The 23,601-nt window shown below is 36.0% G+C and overlaps 1 pseudogene; it reads left to right on the top strand.

The window, feature by feature from the left end:
- The first annotated feature begins 235 nt into the window (after nt 1–235).
- LOC149546114 (leucine-rich repeat extensin-like protein 2 pseudogene) overlaps nt 236–23,601 on the top strand; it is a 34,844-nt pseudogene continuing 11,478 nt past the window's right edge.

Here is a 23,601-nt window from a genome sequence, read left to right as displayed (position 1 = left end):
TCAATATGTCAAGAAAAACATCTAGAGACGCCTGGTTGGCATTCTTTTCGTGGATCAGAATAGTAACGAAACATTTGTAGGAAATCTTAGCGTCATAACTTGTTCTTTTTTAACTAAGTTAGGAATTTCATGAAAGCCCATTCGGCTTTGCATCTCTATAAGTTTTAGGGTTGCGCAATTGCTCATATCCACTTGAGATTTTAGGTCCTTTCTTCTCAAAGTGTATCTATTGTACATGAGCAGCAACATAGGAAATTCTGCAGTTCTTAGAATGCAGGAAATCGGTTTCACTATCCTGCTTGGGTTGAGTTTTCTACTTTCAGGACAATATGGTTTTGTAGAGTCTAGGAAGTGGCTGTCGGATGCGGATGAAAAATACATTACTCACATGCAGTTGATGAACTACAAGAATGGATACGATGGCAGTAGAGAGAAAGTGGTTGACGATCCCTGCTTGAATTTCACAAATCCAAGGCTTAAAAATGCCTACATTGCTCTTCAGGCGTGGAAAAAGGCAATCATTTCAGACCCACTGAACATAACGAGCAACTGGCTTGGTGCTGACGTATGTAACTACACTCGTGTGTTTTGTTCCACTGCATTGGATGATCCAAACATGATTGTTGTTGCAGGCATTGATCTGAACCATGGACGCATTGCAGGGTATCTAGTAAATGAACTTGGGCTTCTTACAGATCTTGCATTATTTCATATCAATTCCAACTTTTTTTGTGGGTTTGTGCCTTATAGCTTCAAAAATATGACTGAGATGTTTGAATTTGATATCAGCAATAACAGATTTGCTGGGTCATTCCCATTGGTGGTGCTCTCAATGCCCAAATTGAAGTATTTGGACATCAGGTTCAATGAGTTTGACGGGTCTCTTCCGGAGAAGCTGTTTGACAAGGATCTGGATGCCATCTTTGTCAATAACAACAAGTTTACTCTAGAAGTTCCTTCTAACCTCGGAAATTCACCTGCTTCTGTTATTGTTTTGGCTAACAATAATCTTCAGGGATACCTACCTGCTAGCTTGGGTCAAATGGCTCCTACTCTCAATGAGATCGTTCTATCCAATAACAAATTGTCATCCTTTGTTCCATCTGATATTGGGAAGCTGAGTAACTTGATTGTATTCGACATGAGCTTCAATAACCTTGTTGGCTTTCTGCCAGACAGCATCGGAGGGATGATCAGCTTGGAAATACTGGACATCAGTCAAAATCAGCTATCTGGAATGGTTCCAGAGAGCCTATGTGCTCTTCCCAGTTTGAAGAATTTTAAAATTTCCTACAATTTCTTCAGTAGATTGGCACTCAAATGTATGGCTCTTCCTTCAAGAGGGGTCATCTTGGATAAAAAGTATAATTGTATCCGTCGCAGGACTTCACAGAGATCATTCTTGGATTGTGGTGTAGCACATTCTATGGGTTGTTTTCCGTTTGCTTCCTGTAAGCCAAGTCCATCTGTATTCAAAATCGCGCCTCCTTCATTAACTCCTCCATTTACACCACCCTCTCTCTCTCATGTTCATCCTCCGCCATTTTCATCTCCACCTCCACCTCCACCTTTGTATGCGGCTTCATCTCCTCCTCCATGTGAAAAATCAAACTATTGCAGTCACTGATTATTAATCTCCTATCACAAATGATTATTAAACTGCTGAAAATAAATTCCCAGCTAATATCGAAAAATAACACAACTGCAACTTCACTTAAAATACGGAAAGAAATGCGCAACAGAATCAACACAATATTTTCGGACAAATTGTCCCTGGAAAAACCCCTAAGGGAAAACCAGTTCTACAGATGAGAAATTATATTAAACTTCAGCAAATCAAGAGATACAAAATTCCTTGCCTCACACTGGCAGAACTCCGACAACCTCCTAATTTCTCCCGCTGATATTTCTCACTGCTATCCCTGCGCTAACACTGCGCCCTTGCTAACACTGCAAGACTGTTTGCTAACACTGCAAACTGCTTCACAAAAGCTTCTTCACATCCAAAGCTTCCTGCAAGACTGTTTGCTAACACTGCAAACTGCTTCTCCAAAGCTTCCTTGCTAGCACTGCAAGACTGTTTGCTAACACTGCAAATTGCTTCTCCAAAAGCTTCCTTGCTAACCCTGCAAAGCTTACTGTCCAAATGACCCAATGACCCCTTTCTATACTACTCCTGTTGGTAAACCAACGACCGAGATTAAATCTAACCAACGGCTGAGATTAAGACAACTCAACAGCCAATAATAGAATTGGTTGCAAGGTGTCCAAAAGGGAATCTCTAAAATTAGTAAATAATAACCATTTACTAATTTTTGGCAAGTGGACAAATAGCTGTCCAAACCACCCATAAATATAACCGCTATTCATAGATAAGGACGAACAGCTATCCAAGCTACCCATAAATAGTGCTGATATTTCCGGGTCAGAAATAACAGCTGTCCAACTAACAATAATTAACACTCCCTCTTAGCGAGGAAGCTGTTCTGCATGACACCCATCTTATCTCTGAATAAGATAAATTTGGCCTTTCCCAAAGCCTTCGTCAGAATGTCTGCTACCTGCTCATCTGTAGGTATGTATTGTAGTCGAACAACTCCCCTTTGTACACAATCTCTGATGAAGTGATATCTGATATCTATATGTTTAGACCTATCATGAAACACTGGATTCTCAGACAACTTGATGCAACTCTGATTGTCACAATGTATCACAGTAGTCTCAACCTTCTGACCAAACAAGGCTACTAACAACTTCTGAAGCCATATAGCTTCACATGTCGCCATGCTAGCTGCTATGTATTCTGCTTCTGCTGAACTTAGAGCCACAGACTTCTGTTTCCTGCTGAACCAAGATACAACTCCTGATCCCAAGCTGAAACAACACCCTGAAGTGCTCCTTTTGTCTGTTGTACTTCCTACCCAATCTGCATCAGTATAGCCTATCAACCTGATACCTTCACCTCGAACATATTTGATCCCATACTCGACTGCACCACACAAGTAATGTAGCACATGCTTAGCCGCTATCCAATGCATTCTCTTTGGTTCAACCATGAACTGACTAAGAGAGTTTACTGCAAATGCTATATCTGGTCTAGTGTTGACCAAATACATAAGCGAACCAATCAACTGTCTATATAAAGTGGGATCTACATCTTTCTCCTTAGATGTATCGTCATGCTCTGTGCTCTCATCTGGAACACCTGTCACTGTCTCACGAAGCAATCTAAGTGCTCCATGATGAATATGGCCCAACCTCCTATGCCATAGCTCTCCAAGATCTCTAGGATTACTGTTGCTCATAAGTGCCTTAGGAGTATCAAACTACAATCTATAAAGGCGACCACTCCTAACTCCAATAGTTATGGGTGATTTCCAATCCTTGTGCTTAATCAACACATGTGTCCCTCTAAAGAGTACATTATACCCCCTATCCTAAAGAACAGATATAGAAATCAAATTCATACCTAAGCCTGGCACATATAACACATCATGAAGAGGAATTATCTTTCCATTCTCCCTCTGAAACTGAACAGTCCCTTTCCCAATGGGGTTGAGTTTGGACAAGTTTCTCATAGAAATCTGGATGTTGGTGTCCTCCTCCTTGTAACTGGAGAAGTACTCTCTAACTCCTGTCATATGAAATGACGCCCCACTATCTATATACCAAACACACTGTGAGGTTGAGCTAACCATACAAGCTATGAGTGCAAACTCATCTTCCATTCTGCTGGAGAGTTCTTCTGCACTTGCTGAAGCTGCCACCTGCTTCTTAACCTTTTTCCTCTCTGGGCAATCACTGACATAGTGGCCAAACTCGTGACATCCAAAGCACTTAACCTTAGAAAGGTCCTTCTTCTTCTTTTCACTTTGTGAATTTGATCCTTTGCTAGATCCCTTCTTTGCTTTCCCTTTACCTGCTAGGGCAACGTTCTCTTGTTCCACCTCATTTTTCTGACTTTTGTTGGCCCCATTGACAAGACTTAGTCTAAACTCCTCCTAAGTAAAATCAGTCCATAGTCGATCCCAACTTGGTAAAGTATCTCGTCCACTGACAACTTGAACAAAGACACTCCATTGTTTAGTAAACCCATTTAGGGCTATTCTTACTAGCTCATCATCACTAGGGCTATCTCCAACAGCTGCTAACTCATCCTTGACAAGTCTGAGCCTGGTGAGGTAACTTGTGACATCTTCTCCCTGATTCATCCGGGTATTCTTTAGCTTCTCTCTGAGAATCAACTTCCTGTTAGTGGTAGCATTCTGGTACAGATTTAGAATGGCGTCCCACATCTTCTTTGCTGTATCTAGCTCCGAGATATGTGGAACAATATGATCCTTGACACCATCAAGGATAATCCTCCTCGCTTTGGCATCGTCCTTCCTATATGCTGCAAGCTGTGTTGCATCTGTTGGTACAGGTACACCACTGGTAGCATAATCCTTGATACCATTCTCTTCCAACAATAAAGAAATTCTGGCCTTCCAGACACCAAAATTTGAGGCACCATCCAATCTATCCTGATCTCTCAAACCAACTGAAGCCATCTCAAGGGTTTAAAGCAATAATAAATCTAAAGAGATCAAAATTTCTTTCCTAGGGCAAAACTCTTCTACCATTAACAATGCTCTGATACCATGTGAAAAATCAAACTATTGCAGTCACTGATTATTAATCTCCTATCACAAATGATTATTAAACTGCTGAAAATAAATTCCCAGCTAATATCGAAAAATAACACAACTGCAACTTCACTTAAAATATGGAAAGAAATGCGCAACAGAATCAACACAATATTTTCGGAAAAATTGTCCCTGGAAAAACCCCTAAGGGAAAACCAGTTCTACAGATGAGAAATTATATTAAACTTCAGCAAATCAAGAGATACAAAATTCCTTGCCTCACACTGGCAGAACTCTGACAACCTCCTAATTTCTCCCGCTGATATTTCTCACTGCTATCCCTGCGCTAACATTGCGCCCTTGCTAACACTGCAAGACTGTTTGCTAACACTGCAAACTACTTCACAAAAGCTTCTCTCTTGTGCCCTTGCTAACACTGCAAGACTGTTTGCTAACACTGCAAACTGCTTCACGAAAGCTTCTCCCTTGCTAACACTGCAAGACTGTTTTCTAACACTGCAAACTGCTTCACAAAAGCTTCTTCACATCCAAAGCTTCCTGCAAGACTGTTTGCTAACACTGCAAACTGCTTCTCCAAAGCTTCCTTGCTAGCACTGCAAGACTGTTTGCTAACATTACAAACTGCTTCTCCAAAAGCTTCCTTGCTAACCCTGCAAAGCTTACTGTCCAAATGACCCAATGACCCCTTTCTATACTACTCCTATTGGTAAACCAACGATCGAGATTAAATCTAACCAACGGCTGAGATTAAGACAACTCAACAGCCAATAATAGAATTGGTTGCAAGGTGTCCAAAAGGTAATCTCTAAAATTAGTAAATAATAACCATTTACTAATTTTTGGAAAGTGGACAAACAGCTGTCCAAACCACCCATAAATACAACCGCTATTCATAGATAAGGACGAACAGCTATCCAAGCTACCCATAAATAGTGCTGCTATTTTCGGGTCAGAAATAACAGCTGTCCAACTAACAATAATTAACACTCCACCACCTCACCCATCACAGATGCACTCTTTACCATAGCTAACACTAGTATACTATAATCCTCCTCTGCCTCCTCTTCTTCCCCCTCCTCCAGTCCCTTATCATTCACCTCCATTACCTCCTCCATATTACTCTTTACCTCCACTGCATTCCCCACCTCTTCCGCCTCAATGAAATGAGCTCTAATCCAACCATCACCCCATCCACTCCACCTATGCCATCCCCTTATCATCTACCAATCCTTCTCCTTAGTAAGTGATGTTTAAAAGCAGCTCTCTTCAATCCTTCTCCTTCCATCCATTGACGCTGCATTTCCATTCACTTCACTTTATCTCCATCCTTACCTCCTCCCCCTTATTATCTAGCCATCTCCATTCCCTTTACTTCTATCTCCATCTTCACCTCTCCTTCTCATTATCCATCATCCTCTCCATCTCTTTCCCCTTCATCCATTGATTCTAAAAACTCCTTTCCACCACCTCCTTGCATTTCTTCCCCTTGGCCTCACTCCAATGTCATCCTCTCCCATGCATTGAGTATCCACTTTCATCTCCACCACCATTTTGCATTGAATCTCCACCTCTAGATTACACACATACTCCACCCTGGATAACTATTATCAATAGTTTCAACCCCCACCACTTTCTCCCCTGCCTCCCTCCTGTTTCCAACTCTGCACCGCCACCTCCACTATCATTTTATTTTTCTGCGAGAAAGAAATTTCTCTTTCACCCCTGCCTACCTCCTGTTTCCAACTTAGCATGATCCAAGTTATTGTGTTCTAGATAGTCAATAATTTTGTTTTGCAAATTATTAAATGTATAATTCATCATGATAATTATATGAATTTTGTCTGTAATTCTCAACATTTCAATGAGTCCAAAGAAATGTACATGCAAAAATATATTGTGTGTATCAATTTAAAAAAATAAATGTCACCAACTAAATTGCACCATTCCGCCGTATAATTTGATTTAAAGAAAAATCTGTAGTCATTTCTTAAGTTTAGCTTTGATTCTCAATTTCTTTGAAAATCTAGTGTTGTTTCCTGTTAATTCAGCTGTGCAGCAAACCTACGACAGTTCTGCCTAAATTTAGCCTTGCGTCTCTAGCTTTACATCTTATATCTTATATTTTTAGGTGACTGTATTTTGAAATTTTGTAAATTAAAAATTCTCATATTTGTTGAAGAGGATCTTAGAAAGATTTTGATGTTTTTTTAAAAATAAAAAACATATTTCTATTTAACTATTTCGTCTAGCTTCTCTTTAATTTTTGTTAGTTTTGATTGCTTTCTAACTTTTGATTGATTTATTTCTAATTTACATTAGTTTTTCCATTTTTTAAACGTGTTTAAATTACTTGTTAATTTATTTTTATTTTTAAAAATTAGTTTTATTTTCTTATTTAGATTTAGTTTTTCTAAATCCACATGCAACTTCTTATGCACAAGACTTACACCATGCTAGGAGTCTTAATTTTTCTACCACTCTTTTATAGGTCACACCCCACATTTTGTGAGTTGTTTCAATATTCAATTCCTTTTTAGTATTGGTAAATTGTGAGTCTCTAATGTACTCAATATTAACACATAATAATAATTAATCTTTACAATAATAATAAATAAACTAGCACTTGCGCCATAGGAGGTGCAAGGGAATAGTTGATAGAAAATTTTGTACACATTTTAACTTAACTACCTATATGCCTAGCTATGTAAAAAGTGAACAAATTATCTTGGTAATTCCTACTGTGTGCATCATTTGCCTTGATCCAAGAGTTTTTTTCAGCTCCTATAGTCATGGCATGAAAAACAGAGTTGCCCAATAGATAGGTTTCTTTGCCACAAATTCTTGTCACGGTAGATGGACCTAGTAACTCAAGGAACAATAAAATGAAAGGTATCTCAACCTTCTTGACTAGCAAAAATTCTAGGGAAAACCACAATGCACTATCTTGCTTCTCAAATTTATAGGGAGAATTAAGTTTAGTCTCCTTCATTGTGACATTGATGGATGCCTCTAAGACAAAGCCTTCTTGTCTCCCTTGCTATTTGTCATGAGTGCATTGAGGCAAGAGTTATTTTCCTTTTAAAGTTTCAACAATCTTTACTTTTTTAATAGGAAACCAAGTGATTGGAAGTGACTAACTATCGGGTTCAAAAAATATTGGTTTAGAGCATAACCCAAGCATCCTTTCATGTTTTGTAGTTGCCCACTTGATGGTTTGATATTTTGAGAACTAGCAAGTGAACCATTCCCACATGTTTCTATCCAACCTTGCACAAAGAACTTTGCCTCATCCCAAAGGAGGTACTAATTGATGGAAATGTAGAGAAGGCTGGGTGATTGGGGGGGTGGTCAAATTAGGAATCGATAAAACTTTAACTTAAATTCACCAACTAAGCCTTCATAAACTATTTTGATCTAATTGTATGCTTGAAAGAATGAAAGTAATAAAACATTCATAACACTTGACACAATATTTGGTAACCTAAAAACCTTCCAAATAGAAAGTAAAATTGGGGTGGGGATGATACCCACAAGCTTTAGTATTGTAGTATAAAGTTGGTCTATTAAGGCTTACAAATTATCACTTTTGGTGATCTACCCTATTAGGAGCAATAAAGACTATTAGGTTCACCCTATAAAAGGATTTATACAATACAATGAAGTATGTACTTGGTTAGGAGATTCTGCATAAGATTATGAAGTCCACCTTGTTACAGGATTTGACTAATGCATTTGTTAGGATAAACCAATACTTGATCTCTGCTTTGTAACTTGGTTTGTTGAATGAGATTCCTTTGCTGTAAAATGATCACCTTAATGTGGTGGATGAGACTCTACTTTTCCTTATACTAATTGTAGCCTTCAAACTCACATGTTCTTCATATTCCATACATTTTATATCATACTTGGATATGACAAGATATCTCTCATTTATACCAATCCAAATAATTACCTTTTGAAGTTGGCTACAATATTATATTAAACAATCTTCACCTAGTTAGCTTAGTGCTAACACTCAGGTTTAGAAGTCCACTTGGGTGATATACTGATGCTTGGCAACATAGTGAACTCAACAATCTCTGACACTTATTTGACACTAGATGTTGGTCCACATTGATCACTTAGGAGTAGGCGTGAACTCGGTTACTATTGCATCTGAGTCAACACTACTATTTGCTCTACTTTGTTAACATGACTAGCTACTATGATCAACTAACACTCCATGCTCAGTTGACATTGCCTACAAGGTTTACTCGATGGTGCTCGTTGACAATGTAACCAACCAAATGACTAAGTGTTTTGGCACTGATTGAAAAATAGTCTAGCCATAAGGTCAACAATCTCCCCCTTTGGCATTAGTGACAAAAACACTCATCATACCAAAAATTCTAAATGCTCAAAATGGTGAGTCAAAACTCCCCCTATCAATATACCTGGCTTTGTAGCCTAGTTTTGACTACCATGCTGATACTCGACTAAGACTGACTCTATTTTTTATTTTTCAAAATTAATTTTGTAGCTTTGCTATATACATAGATTCTTTCTTCCTTGTATAAAAGACTCTTATAACTATAATTCCCCCTTGGATTCCTCACATGCTATATTCCCCCTTGTTTTTGACACAAATGTCAAAAATGCATATTTATAAGGTAATAGCAAAATGTGAGAGGAAATCACTATATATCTTCAAAATTAGAGACATGGTTTTGTCCCAATTTTCTTGCAAAATTTTAGAAGTATGCAAAGCTATCTAAACTTAGCTGATAACTGTAGGGCCCATTTGCCGTTGCACCAAAAGCCATGACTGCTAGTGAACATGGAACACCACATAATTAACCACCTGTGGGTAGGGGAGCGCGTCGCATCACCCAACAATCTCCCCCTCGACGCGCATACCAGGTGCTTACGCGGGTCGGGAAGGCACCGGAGAGATTTGAACCCATGACCAAGCCAAAACTAGGCTCTGATACCAATTGTAGGGCCCATTTGCCATTGCACCAAAAGCCATGACTATTAGTGAACATGGAACACCACATAATTAACCACCTGTGGGCAGGGGAGCGCGTCGCATCACCCAACAATAACTCCATCATATGATCAACAGTAGAGAAATTGTTGTCATGGATTAATGTCTTTTCATGAACAATGTGTTTCTGCATTACATCCATGTTTAGAATTATCAAACTCTAAATTTCTGATAGTGTAGCCCTAATTCTTGCTTCTTCTCTCAACAACTCTACTTGCAAGTTGGTCAAATACTAGATCTTGACAAAATGTGTTGAGCTAGTACTAGGATCAAATGACAACTAGTTTGCACTTTTCTTTAGATCAATATTAATCTTTGATAGCTTGTCTCTAATTTTCTCTGTTAAACTTTGTGGTATCTAACGAGCCTATAAAAAATGTCATATTTATATTAATCTATATAACACTTTACCCCATGGTTTCAATATATTCTCAAGCCATTTCCATACATTAACTTGATTTATGAAGCATTAACTATGATAAATGACTTATTGATTAGCATTTGCATCTATAGCTAGTTGATGCTAAATTGTGATAATTTATTATGATAAATGGTTATTATTGAATAATAATTATCTTGCGATGATTGACATTTTTCTTGTGAGATATTTGAGTAATTTATGCAGACAAAAAGAAGGAGAAGCAAGTTGGCACTTATCAATAATCAACAGTTGTAAGAAGTGTAGAAAAAGCCAAAAGTCAATTTTGGCAAAATAGGAATATCTCACTCAATTCTTAATGAAATTAAGAATGGCTTATAGATTTGGAAAGATGAAAACAAGGCACACAAACCCTTTTGAGAGTTTGAGTTAGCTCAAAACAATTAATGAGCACCATGGATCAGAAGTTGACCGAGGAAAAGGTGGCACATTTTTAGGTAACATAAAACCACTTTCAGTACATATGAATTTTAGATCCATGGAGAATAAGAATGAAGATCTATTATCATTTTCAACACATTTGAAAATCAATAAAGACATATTCTTAGCATCATAGAGAAATTTTGTTCACATATTGATGACAAAATGTTGATTTTTGAAGAGTCAAATGAAGACAACCTTGTTTTGCAAAATGATGAAATCACCATACACAAGGTTGTTGGTAATGATGATTGTGATGTCAAATCAGAACTCCTACTTCAAGAAGAGAGTTTTGATAAAGTGAAAAATATTCTTTTCATGTTGAAAAGTAAAGAAGATATTGAAGAAGATCAGTTTTGGGATGATTTAGAAGAGTTTTTCTTAATGTTAGATGTAAAACCAACATCTTTTGTAGAGAAAAACTATAAGCCTTATGAAGATATTGCAGAAATTCCTGTACTTTTATCAAATTAGCCACACAAATTGGTTTTTAAAAGTCAAGAAGAGGATAAAGAAACAACTCATCTACACCAAGCCAACAAGAAGGGTTCAAAATTTTTTCTTTTCATAAGGGTGTCCAATTAGACATCACATTCATATGGAGGAAAAAATGTTATCACAAGCTATGGTTGCAGCAAAGAAAGAAGTTACAACTGAAGATAAGCCTCAATATGCAATAGCAACAAAAGGGGACATATTTCAGCTTACTTATGTACTTCAATATAACAATATATATTATCAACATAAAGTAATAAGTGAGTCTGTTAATGTCTTTTCAGAAGTCTTGTTGTTTATTAAGTTTCTACTAATGCTGCAACTATTTCTCATTGCTCATTAGCATGTAAAGCATTGTAAGATTTTGAAAAAAGGAAGATACTTCAAAGAACTAGCAAATGGTTTTGTTTGAGTGGGTTATATAATCTAGTTAGTGTAGGATAGGATAGGTCAGGGTAAGTTTTTCATTCAATAAGTTTTCTTACACAACATCTTAGAGTTAGTAGTTTCCTAGCTTAGTTTGTTTCCGAGTTGTTCTTGTCTCATTGAGTATTTTCGAGGAGTCCATAGCTGGTTGGTTGGCCATATTTCAAATCATTTTTCAAGGGTTTGAGTGAGTCAAGTTTCTAATTGTGTAAGAGAGCCTTTGCATACATTTCCAAATGTTCCATTGTTTAGTTGAGTCTTCATGATGTTAAGAATGTCTATTAAATGATGATGTCTAGTTGGTATTATCTATAGGTTTCATGTTGTAAAAGTCAGCCCTGCAGCAACTACTGTCTAGTTTTAACAATCAATCTTGTAGCCACTACTCTTTGATTTAATAGATAGTCCTGCGGCAACTATTGTGTGACTAAAAAATTATTTTGTAGCAACTACTACACTCTTAGAGGGACCTATCCATTATTCAATAATAAAGTGATTTGCACTTTTAGCTTGTGCAAAGTTTGAAGCTTCTCACAACAACAAATGGTACTATGTTTATGATTTCTATTTATTCATAATATTTATCATTTTTAGTAATTTATTATCTATGCATTTCATTTTGTTTTTCAATAATCATTATTGTAATTATATGCTTCATAAGTTATTTATATTACAACCTTTATACATACATTATCATTTGAGGATAAACAACCTTTTAGCTGGGGGGAGCACATTTGTACTTGGTTTTATTGGCATGAACTATAGGAGGATAAAATTGCATGCATATTTTTATACTACCTCTAATATTTTTGATGATTTATTGAAGTTGTCACAAGATTTCATTCTAAAAGCTTTCATGACTATCTAATACTTATCCCTTGCTTGAGGACAAGCAAGATTTCAGCTGGGGGGAATGATGAGCTTATGAAAAATGTCATATTTATATTCATCTATATAAAAATTTATCCCTATGATTTCAATATATTCTCAAGCCATTTCCATACATTTACTTGATTTATGAAACATTAACTATGATAAATGATTTATTGATTAGCATTTGCATGTGTAGCTAGTTGATGCTAAATTGTAATAATTTATTATGATAAATGGTTATTATTGAATAATAATTATCTTGAGATGATTGACATGTTTCTTGTGAGATATTTGATGTTGGACTATCTTATTGGAAAGAATGCTTCTATGAGGGGGGGTGAATCAGAAGTACTAGCCTTTTCACCGTTTCAAATCCTTAATAACATATTTTTGAAATGAACATGCATGCATATAAATATTAAGCAATCATAAGAAAAAAATATGCATCACCAAATAACACTTAAGATTTGGTAACCCAGAAACCCTCCAAAAATAAGAAGGTAAAACTGGGGTGGGGATGATACCCACAAAATCACTGCAGTAATAATGTTTAACCACTTCTGATGGTTTGCCCTATTAAAGGCCTGCCCTGTCAAAGGCTTTACACTGTATCAATAGTGACCTGGATAAAGGATTTCAAACACTTTACATGAAGTATTACCCTATTAAAGGATTTAATCACCTATTGAAAGGATTTACAAAATCACTGCTAAGCTAACCTATCATCAAAGGATTTACTTTCTAATACAATGGCTAAAGAGTATTAGGTATGATAAACCTGATGGCTTACAATCCTTCGATTGTTGAATATAGGCACTTGATCTACTCTTCTATGATCTTGATCCTCTTTGAGATCTAATACTCTTTTCTGTGAAATAGTTTTCCCTACACACCTTTTTCATTCAGAACTCTCTATGGGATTTCGTCTTCCTTATAAAGACATTCAAAGACTTAGGGTTAGGTATGGATCTACGATCCATATTTAATCTCTAATTTTTTCTTATTCCTTGTACATCTCTTATTGGTTGCATGCCTTCTCCATTTTTCTTATTGGCTGCATGTAGATTGCATAGAAAATATAAATGATTTGATCTTATCACTTAAATCTTTCGAGATTTGTCTTATGTCAGCTATGAAAATGGTTTACATCTGAGTTTGTGAAGTTTCAAACTCATATGCTAATTCTAAGTTGCTTGGCACATACTGTTTCCTGATGCTCGGCACCTACTGTAACTCGGTTTCTATGTATGCTCCTATCTTGCTTGGCATCCTTTAAGATTCGACACTTGAATGATGCTTGGTACTTGGATCATGCTCAACACCTATACTCACTCGACACCTGATCTTCACTTGGTACCTGAAGATTTCTTGGCGCTACTTGGCACCTAAGGATCACTCGATACTTGTTGATTTTTCTTGACCCGGCACATGCTGTGGCTCGGCATACAAGGTGTACTCAGCTTCAATCTGAAGTGTGATTAAGTGTGTTGGCACTCAAGTGTCAAAAATCATTTTGAGGTTAACAATCTCCCCCTTTTGAAATGAGTGACAAAAACACTTAACTGACCTTATGAGTATATTCACTAATCTACTTGGTATATACAGAGGTTGAAAAAACCTTTCTCAAAATTTTGTAATTTACAATATATATATACCTCAAAATTTGTGTAACTTCCCCTGAGTTGATTTTTCCTTTATCTGTGCTATCTAGTCTCCCCCATTAACTCATAATATCTCCCCCTATGTATGATATCTTTTCTCCCCCTTTTTGACACTTATGTCAAAGGGTTCTAAATAGTAATGCCATGTTTGGCCAAAAAGTTTTGTTTACCTCAAGGAGTATCTGGAGAGCTACATCCCAATTATTTAAGGCAATATCCAATGACTTTTGTTGGATTGCAAGCTCTGCTGCGAGATCAACTAGTCCTTAATGTGTAGAAATAGTGGGATCCTTCTTCAGGACTATTTCTGCATATATTTGCTCCTTGTGCAATACTTCTAGGTGAGGAGTAATGGAGGCTTAAATTTGCATCAGTTTTTCTTTGATAGTGGCCTCCTCTACTGATAATGCAACGAATTTTGTCTAAGTGTGTAATGTATGAGTAAATTGCTTTTCACTCTGTGCAGGATCTTAGGGTAGTTGCGTGCTGGAGAATTTTAATTTACTCCCAAGATTCAAAATTTTCTGATTTATTTCGTGTGTGAACCTGGAAAAATCACACAATTTATTGTAAAGAGAAAATATGTTCCCTAGTACACTTTTTACACTTTCTAATTTCTTGGCTAGGTCAACCTGACCCAAAATTATATTATTAGCTATTTTCTGGTTGACTTTTCCTATAAACTTCTTTTCTAACCATTCCATTAGTTTTACATTAGTATCATGGTCTTCATTATTTACTTGGTCAACTATATCAGATAATTGCACAAGTATTGGCCTGTTTGAATCTGGAGGTTGAAGACTAAAAGCATCCATGAATATATCTTTTATTTCATTCATTATCTGCTTGTATTTTCAGTCTTTCCTCATTGCCTCTTGTCTCCTCCTCTTATCCAATGCACTCTATATTTCATTCATCTTTTCCTCATTTAGAGTTCTTAAATCATAATAGGGTATTTTGATTTCTTCATCAAGCTCAGGAATACCGTAATGGATGGTCTTGGCTACCCTTATAGAACTAGAACTTGGTGTACTATCATGTAAAGTTATCTTTTCAATGCTCTGCTCATAACTAGATTTGATGGGAGTTGCTGTTTTTGGTAATTCAACCAAAGTTTGAATTGTAGACTCCTCTTTATTCTGGGTTTCTTCCTTCTCCTCTTCTTCTTGCTTGTCTTCTTCTTGTTGTACTACTACTGCTGGAGGTGTGCTCACTGTCTGAATTGTTCTCCCTATGATTACCTTTGTTGTTTCACTCGGCTCCTGATGAGTTTGAGTGCCTAATCTTGGTGGTAGAAATGTAAGCCAAGTAGTTTGAGTGATTTGAGGTGGTTGTTGTAATGGCACCTTGACCTCTTTAAGTTTATCTACTGACTTTTGAAGACTATCCACACTGAACAATATGGGATTTGTACACAATTGTGCTTGTAGATTCGTTTGGTCAAGCATCATAGTAAGATCCACTGCAGTTAATGGATTGATGTTTTGACTTGTAGTATCAACAACATCCTTAATATTTATGATTTCTACAAGTGTGGTAGGTGAGTGAGGTGAAATATGTATGCCTTGCACACTTTGTTGTTCATCTGTTCCTTTGTCCTCATCTTTTCTTTCCTCCTCTCTTTCTTTCTTATTTTCCTCTTCTTCTACCTTTTTCTCTTCTCTCCTCTTCCTCCTTTCTTCAGGTTTAGCAGCAGCCTCTTCTTTGTATATTTCTTCAAGAACATCTTCAAATGTTTTTTACAAGTTTTTTCATACTCTTGTTGTTCTCTGCACAACTTCTTCAATTTTGTTTTGCAGGATGGAGAATGCCCTATATTTGGGTGTAAACCTTTTATTATGGCTTTTGACTTCTTGAGTTAGCTATTCTTTTGTCAAATCAGGTAGTAAGTTTGCTAGGGTTGATTCCCTCATCTCTTTCTCCATCTTTAGGCAGAAATGCCATCTGTCTTCTATAGTTTTAGATAATTCCTTTGGCAATTGTCCATCTAGTTCAAGAGGTGTATACTTGAACTGTGTCATAAATGCATAGACTAATTCTTCTATGCTATTTTGTTCCTCTTTACTGAACTTATTGAAATCATTCTTTTTCATTTCATTTATGTCTCCATTCCTAATCTTCTTACATAATATATCAATTGAAGATTTAGGAGGACTTACCTCTTCAGTCTGATCTTCTTCATCAGTATCAAGTTGGGCCACATATCTTTTCCTTTTCTTTGGCTCTTCCTGTTACTTTTTTTTTTCCTTCTTTGTGGCTTCTTCTTTAGCCTTTTTGGGTAGAGGCCCTTGTTGTAGCTCTAGTTGTTGGCTTCTTTGGTGTTTGCATGGCAGCTTTCTTTGGTGGGGGCTGAGAGGCAAAAGAGGTCTTTGTTTTCCTTTTAGTGAATCTTTCTCTAATGGGTGCTTCCTTGGTTTTTGTTTCCTTGACACTCTCATCTTTTTCTTCTCCTTGTCTTTGAGGTAGTTCAAGTGGCTCATATTTTGGCTCACCTTCTTCTTCTCCTTCACTAATCTCTTCTTCTTCACCTGCTACACTTGATTCTTCAACACCAAATTTCTTCTTTATCTATTTTACCAATTTGTCCTTTTTCTTTACTACTGAGGTTGTCTTGAGTTCTGTTACAACTCTTGATTTTACAGTGTCATACGTTCCAAATGCCTTGGCAGATATGTCCATTTCATTTACAAGTAAAGCTGTGATAGTTTCAAAAGCTTGGTCAACATCAATCTCATATCCTAATGGTCTAAGCCATCTTGTCCTTGGAAGGACTGCTTGAATGTAGGTGTAATCAATATCAACAAGAAAACATATGTCATTTATATGCTTCTCTACCAGTGAGACTGGTATTCTCATTCTATTCTTCATTGCATTTTTGAAATCCTCAAAATAGATAGACATTTGATCGTCAAAGCTATTTCCCATTTGTGCAATGAAATCATTAATTTGATCAACAATGGTCTTATTTTGGCTCCAATTGACTTTGCCAAATGAAGGGAATTCCTTCATTACATAGAAGAACATACAAACCAACATTGAACCAAATTTATAGTGTGCTCCCTTGGATTTTCTAATAGCTCTAAGATTTTCATTGATCTGTTGCAATAGGAGTTCTGCAAGATCATAAGTGTGGTCTTTCTTTACAAGTTTGTATGCCACATCAACTGCTATGTAGGGCACACTATTTAACCTACTGGATTGGTAGAGCTTATGTGATATGATCCTTACAAAAAAATCAAAAAGGGGATTAGTTATGGTGTCTATAGTCATGCCTCTATTGTTCCATTTTGCTCCTGTATTTTTCTCAATTGTTTCCTTCTTTTCGCTTCTCCAGGTCTTTGGCCGATATAGGGTTGGAAATCCAGTAACCCTATGAACCATTTTCTTGGTAATCTTGACTTGCCCTTGTTCTAGGTAGAATGATCCATCATGGATTTTGTTGAGTATAATGCATATCCACTCATTTTTTAATACAATTGGAAAAACTAGGGCTTTGGTTAAACCCTTCTTTTCTATGACAGAAAACTCATCTTTCAGAATATCACTATCACAAAGTTTTTCATAGGCATTAAAGATTTCCAAATCTCCTATGGCTCCTATTTTACAATTATAGCATTTTGGCACATCTTGAACCATAACAACTTTTTTAGGGATGGCGGATAGGGCACCAATAGGATCATTTTTGTATGCAACCTCTGGTATTGGTCTAAACTCCGGTTGCTTAACTTTGTTACTGACAAGTTGAATTTCATGACTCATTTTCTCTTGGGTCATTTTTGAGCTTGTCACCATTTGTATCCGAACTAGGGTTTCAACAATTTCAAGAAAAACTTTTCAAACTGTAAAACTCAGCACTTGAAGGAAATACATCGATAAATACTTTGATCTCTTGGGTGGATGTTGATTTGCTGCAAATCACTGATTGAAAGCTTGAAAATCGCTCAGACATGCTCAAGGTAATCACTCTTCATTTGAATGGCTCAAGAATGAATTGAACTTTACTTTTAAACAATAGAAGAAACTTTTTCATTTAATGCATTTTAATATCTACACTTTCTTTTATGTGTGTTTGATTGATTGATTCTTCTACTCCTGCAAATATTAGTAGTATGTCCCTTTTTATTACAGTAATGACAAGTGGGTTTAGAATCCTTACCTTTGTCACTTCTTTGCTCAACACTCTTTGATGATTCACCAACTTCAATACTGTTGTATCCAAGTCCTGATGTATCATGGAATGATCTTGGGAATTTCAATAATTGTTCAAAGTACTTTATGGCTTCACTTGACTTGTTGAAATTTTCTGCTATCTCCTTTTCTCTGTTCAGTTCATTCTATAATTGTTCATGCTGCATCCTCAGAGTAGAGATCTCAATATCTTTCATATTAAGTTCATGATGAAGGTTCATCATTTGAGCAAGTGTATCCATCTGCATGTTTGAGATCCTTGTTAATTCAGTACTATTTTCTTCTAGTCTGTTTGCAAGATTTATTTTGCCATCTTCCATCATGACTCTGTCCTCAACTGCTCTTTTCTTTTGTTTAGTGATTTCACGTAACATTATGGCTTGTGATTCATGTTCCATCTTGAGAGATCTTATCTCATTTGCTTGAGTTTTTTTTTTCTCCATCAGTTCTGCTATTGCTACATCAAATTCTTTAGTGTCTCCATTGGCAAACACTTGTGTGGTATTGATCTCCTTGTAGTGTATGCCATTTTCAGCTATGGCTATCTCCTTTCTTCTTTTCAAAGATTTTCTTAATTCCACTCTAGCTTCCTCTACCTTTTGTAGCGCGAGATGCACATCTATTACCTAGTTTTCAATGATCTTTCCAAGTTTGAAGACTTCCATCCTTAGATCTTTTCCTCCAAACTGTTAGGCTCTCTTTGAGAGAAACTGGGCTCTGATACCAATTGTTGGACTATATTATTGGAAAGAATGCTTCTGTGAGGGGGGGTGAATAAGAAGTACTAGCCTTTTCACTATTTCAAATCCTTAATAACATATTTTTGAAATGAACATGCATGCATATAAATATTAAGCAATCATAAGAAACAAATATGCATCACCACATAACACTTAAGATTTGGTAACCCAAAAACCCTCCAGAAATAAGAAGGTAAAATTGGGGTGGGGATAATACCCACAAAATCATTGTAGTAATAATGTTTAACCACTTCTAATGGTTTGCCCTATTAAAGGCCTGCCCTGTCAAAGGCTTTACACTGTATCAATAGTGACTTGGTTAAAGGATTTCAAACACTTTACATGAAGTGTTACCCTGTTAAAGGATTTAATCACCTATTGAAAGGATTTAAAAAATAGCTGCTAAGCTAACCTATCATCATAGGATTTAGTTTCTAATAAAATGGCTAAAGAGTATTAGGTATGATAAACTTGATGGCTACAATCCTTCAATTGTTGAATATAGGCACTTGATATGCTCTTCTATGATCTTGGTCCTCTTTGAGATCTGATACTCTTTTCTATGAAATAGTTTTCCCTAAACACCTTTTTCATTTAGAACTCTCTATGGGATTTTGTCTTCCTTATAAAGACATTCAAAGACTTAGGGTTAGGTATGGATCTACGATCCATATTTAATCTCTGATTTTTGCTTATTCCTTGCACATCTCTTATTGGTTGCATGCCTTCTCCATTTTTCTTATTGGCTACATGTAGATTGCATAGAAAATATAAATGATTTGATCTTATCACTTAAATCTTTCGAGATTTGTCTTATGTCAGCTATGAAAATAGTTTACATCTGAGTTTGTGAAGTTTCAAACTCATACGTTGATTCTGAGTTGCTCGACACATACTATTTCCTGATGCTCAGTACCTACTATAACTCGGCTTTTGTGTATGCTCCTATCTTGCTTGGCATCCTTTAAGATTTGACACCTAAATGATGCTTGGTACTTGGATCATGCTTGGCACCTATACTCACTCAGCACCTGATCTTCACTCGACACTGCTCGGCACTTGAAGATCACTCGGAAATTGTTGATTTTTCTTACTCGGCACATGCTGTGGCTTGGCATACAAGGTGTACTTGGCTTCAATGTGAAGTGTGATTAAGTGTGTTGGAACTCAAGTGTCAAAAATAATTTTTATTTTAACAATTTGAGTCATTCATGTAGCTAGAAAGAAGGAGAAGCAAGTTAACACTTGTCAATAATCAGCAATTGTAGGAAATGCAGAAAAAGTCAAAAGTCAATTTTGGTAAAATAGGAATATCGCATTCAATTCTTAATGAAATTAAGAATGGCTTATAGATTTGGAAAGCTGAAAATAGGACACAAATTTTTTTTGAGTGTTTGAGTTAGTTCAAAATAGTTAATGAGCACCATGGATCAAAAGTTGACCAAGGAAAAGGTGGCACATTTTCAAGTAGCATAAAATCACTTTCAGTAAAATGGCCATAAATTCCAAATTTCTTAATGAAATTTAGATTTTGAAAATGATATAGAAAGATAAAAAGGAGGAACACAATGTGGTATAAGGGTTTGATATAATTCATAATAATGAAGGAGAACCATGCATTTTAGTGGGCTGCTGAAAACGTGGAATAGAAAATCAGCACACTTAGTCACTAGTTTTGTAATAAATCTCTTCCTTGTTTAAAAGAATGATGAGAAACTTGTTAGATTGTTGTTAGAGAGTCAATAATCTTATATATTTGAAATTTTAATCAAGTATTTTATATAAATGCGGACATATATGAAAAGTTGTAGTTTGTAGTATATAGTTCCTCCAGCCATTATTGTGTATTTAGATTTATTTCTAGCATTGTTATCATTTATATTTTGCAATGATAGAATAGCTTAGAGAGCTTCATGGTGCATATGCTTTGTAGAATTGTTTCAAGTACACGTCCTGGGGTTGACAATTTAAATGAACCTTCTCTATTAGAAAGATAATTGCTCATTTTGGATGTCCAATCCATGAGTTGTGATTGTAAACCAGGTTATTGATCTAATTGGGAAGCCAATAGTATCACTTAATTTTACAAACAAGGAAACATCATTATTTACAATGCTTTCAAAAGAAATAATAATAGTGGATAACTCCACTATTATGACAATATTTTGTGCTACATTATCCAAAACCTTATTCTCAAATTTTCTCTCTACCCTATGTAGTAGTTTCTCTTGACCATTCAAATCTTCATTGAACTTGTGGACTCTGTCAAAAAATTGGTCCAAAATAGAGTTCTTTTCATCAACTTCAATACTCAATACATCAAGAAATATACCTTTGATGTCTTCTAGCACTTGATTTCTTTTCTTCTATATTGCTCTAAGTTTTTGCTGTTTGGCTCTTTTCTTCCAAAGTTCTCCAAGAGTGTCCATTTGATTAGGAGTAAGATTGGAGATATCCCAATCTAGAATTACCATGTCTTCATTTAGATCAACTTCATCAATTGAAACTTCTATCTCTTTCCATTTATCCTTTTAAAGAGGTGAAGGAATGATTTCCTCATCTTTACTCATATCTTCAGTGCTCGGTTGAGGATTGAATTCCATTGTTATTGCACTTGTTGTGGATTCACTTGCAATAGCAACATCATGACTGATTGGAGAAATGACAACAATTGTAAGAGTACTTGTAGTGCCTCACCGTAACTTGGTTTGACTTGATTCTAAGATTATTGGAGCCCGTAGCTTGGTAGATGAAGTAGTGGTAATAGTACTCACCTCTGAACTTGGTAAGATAGATCCAACAACCAATTGAGTGATTGGTTAAATGCTATTTAACCCAATGGTCTAAGACTCAAATGTTGTCTTCTCTAAACTTGATGTTACCAATGCTTTTCTCAGATAGTTAGGAAGGGAGGTCATTACCTTTGCTACAATCTTTTCTAGATTTGAAACTTCAATGTTCTAAATTTTAGGTAGATCCTCACTTACTATTTGATCTCCCCTATTCTCTTCATCTTCATTCACATCATCTATGTGAACTACTTCCTTAGTGACCTTTAAAACATTTAATCCATAAATGTTTTTCCATGCCTTTGTATTGGATTTCACCACAGATTCAATACATTTGATAAAATTAAGAATGCATTGAACTTAGGAGTTAATATTTGTTCATTCTTTTTCAATGCCTCCTTTACTTCTTTGTCTTATAGATTTGGTAGTAGCTTCCTCAAGGTTTGATCATGGATATCCTTGATAACCATTACTGCATTTTCCCAATGATGTGATACTACCTTAAGTAGAATATCATTAACTTGTGTTCTTAATTCACTTGGAGAGTATTTCCATTTTTCCATCTTTGCTACTAAGGCTTGTTGTATTTGAATCAACTCTTCTTTATTTCTAGATTCATATTTAAGAAATTTGAAATCTAGCATACCTCCACCTTCTTTGAGTTGCTTTAGTCCTTCTTAAAAGGTTTGAGTAGACCTTTTGAATGATATATGATTCTCTTCTACTTTATCTTCTTCTTCAACTTCAAGTTTGAGCTTCTTTCTTGATCTGGTGGATTTGTTGGTGGTAAAAGTAGGAGTTGACCTTGTAATTCTCTTTGATATAGGTCTTCCCTTTTTATTAGTTGGTTCTTCTTCTTCTTCATGTTCCTCTGCTTCTTCTTCTTCACATCCCTCTCCTTCTTTCTTAATTTCATTACCCTTACCTTCTATGAGTAGAAGAGAGCAACCAGATTTCACATTCTCCTTAATCTTTTCTACCTTCTTCCTTCCTCTCTCTAAATTCTAAGGAATCTTGATCTCAATGAGATCCTAGTTTTAGCTTCTTCATAGGTTCCAAAATAAGGTGCTTTGGGGTCTACAAGCTCATTAACAAGAGCCTCTGTGATGTCCTTAGTATCATCAATATTTACCTCATAGCCAAGTGGTCTTACCTATGTAACTCTAGGTTTGACTACCTAAATATATACCTTATCATAGTCTATAAGGAAGCATATGTCTTGTTCATAGTTATCCACTAGTTGCTTAGGGATTCTAAATCTACTTTGCCTCCTTTCCTTGAAAGTTTCAAAATATGCATCTATGATGCCCTCAAAGTTGTCTCCCATTTTAGTTATGAATTCATGAATCTCATACACAATGGGTCTGTCCTTCTTCTATACTACATTTCCCTTGGAAGGAAAAAAATTCTAAACATAAAAGAATAAATAGACTAAAAGTGAACCAAACTTACATAGACTTGTCTTTGGTTCTCGGATACTTTCCATGTTTTTTATCAATTGGTTTAGCTATAACTAAATGACATCAAAAGAAAGATTGTTTTGGACTACCTTGAAAGCCAAGTCTGCAGCTGCACATGCAACATTGTTTGATTGATGGAACCACATATCTTATGTGCAGGGTGAATGCACCTAGTTGTGGTGCCAAAAAGATGACACAACTAAAATTTTAATTTTTTTAAAAGCTCACATGCTTTTAAAAAAATCTATGTATGGGTTGCAAATCCATGGCCCACTCCATTTGTGCTTGTTTATTTTGGTATCTTCTTTTCCCTCAAAATTGTGAATGCATTTTGTAGAAGTTGAAGAATTTTCTTGCTGCCCTCCTCAAAATGCCTCCTTGTCTCTAGAGATCAAGATCAAGATCATCAAGTATGTTTTATACTCTTGATTTTGTATT

The sequence above is a fragment of the Cupressus sempervirens genome, chromosome 7 (genome assembly GCF_028749045.1).
Source record: "Cupressus sempervirens isolate cs-2001-9-10 chromosome 7, ASM2874904v1, whole genome shotgun sequence".
Classification (NCBI taxonomy): domain Eukaryota; kingdom Viridiplantae; phylum Streptophyta; class Pinopsida; order Cupressales; family Cupressaceae; genus Cupressus; species Cupressus sempervirens.
This window is presented reverse-complemented; position numbering and strand designations above follow the sequence as displayed.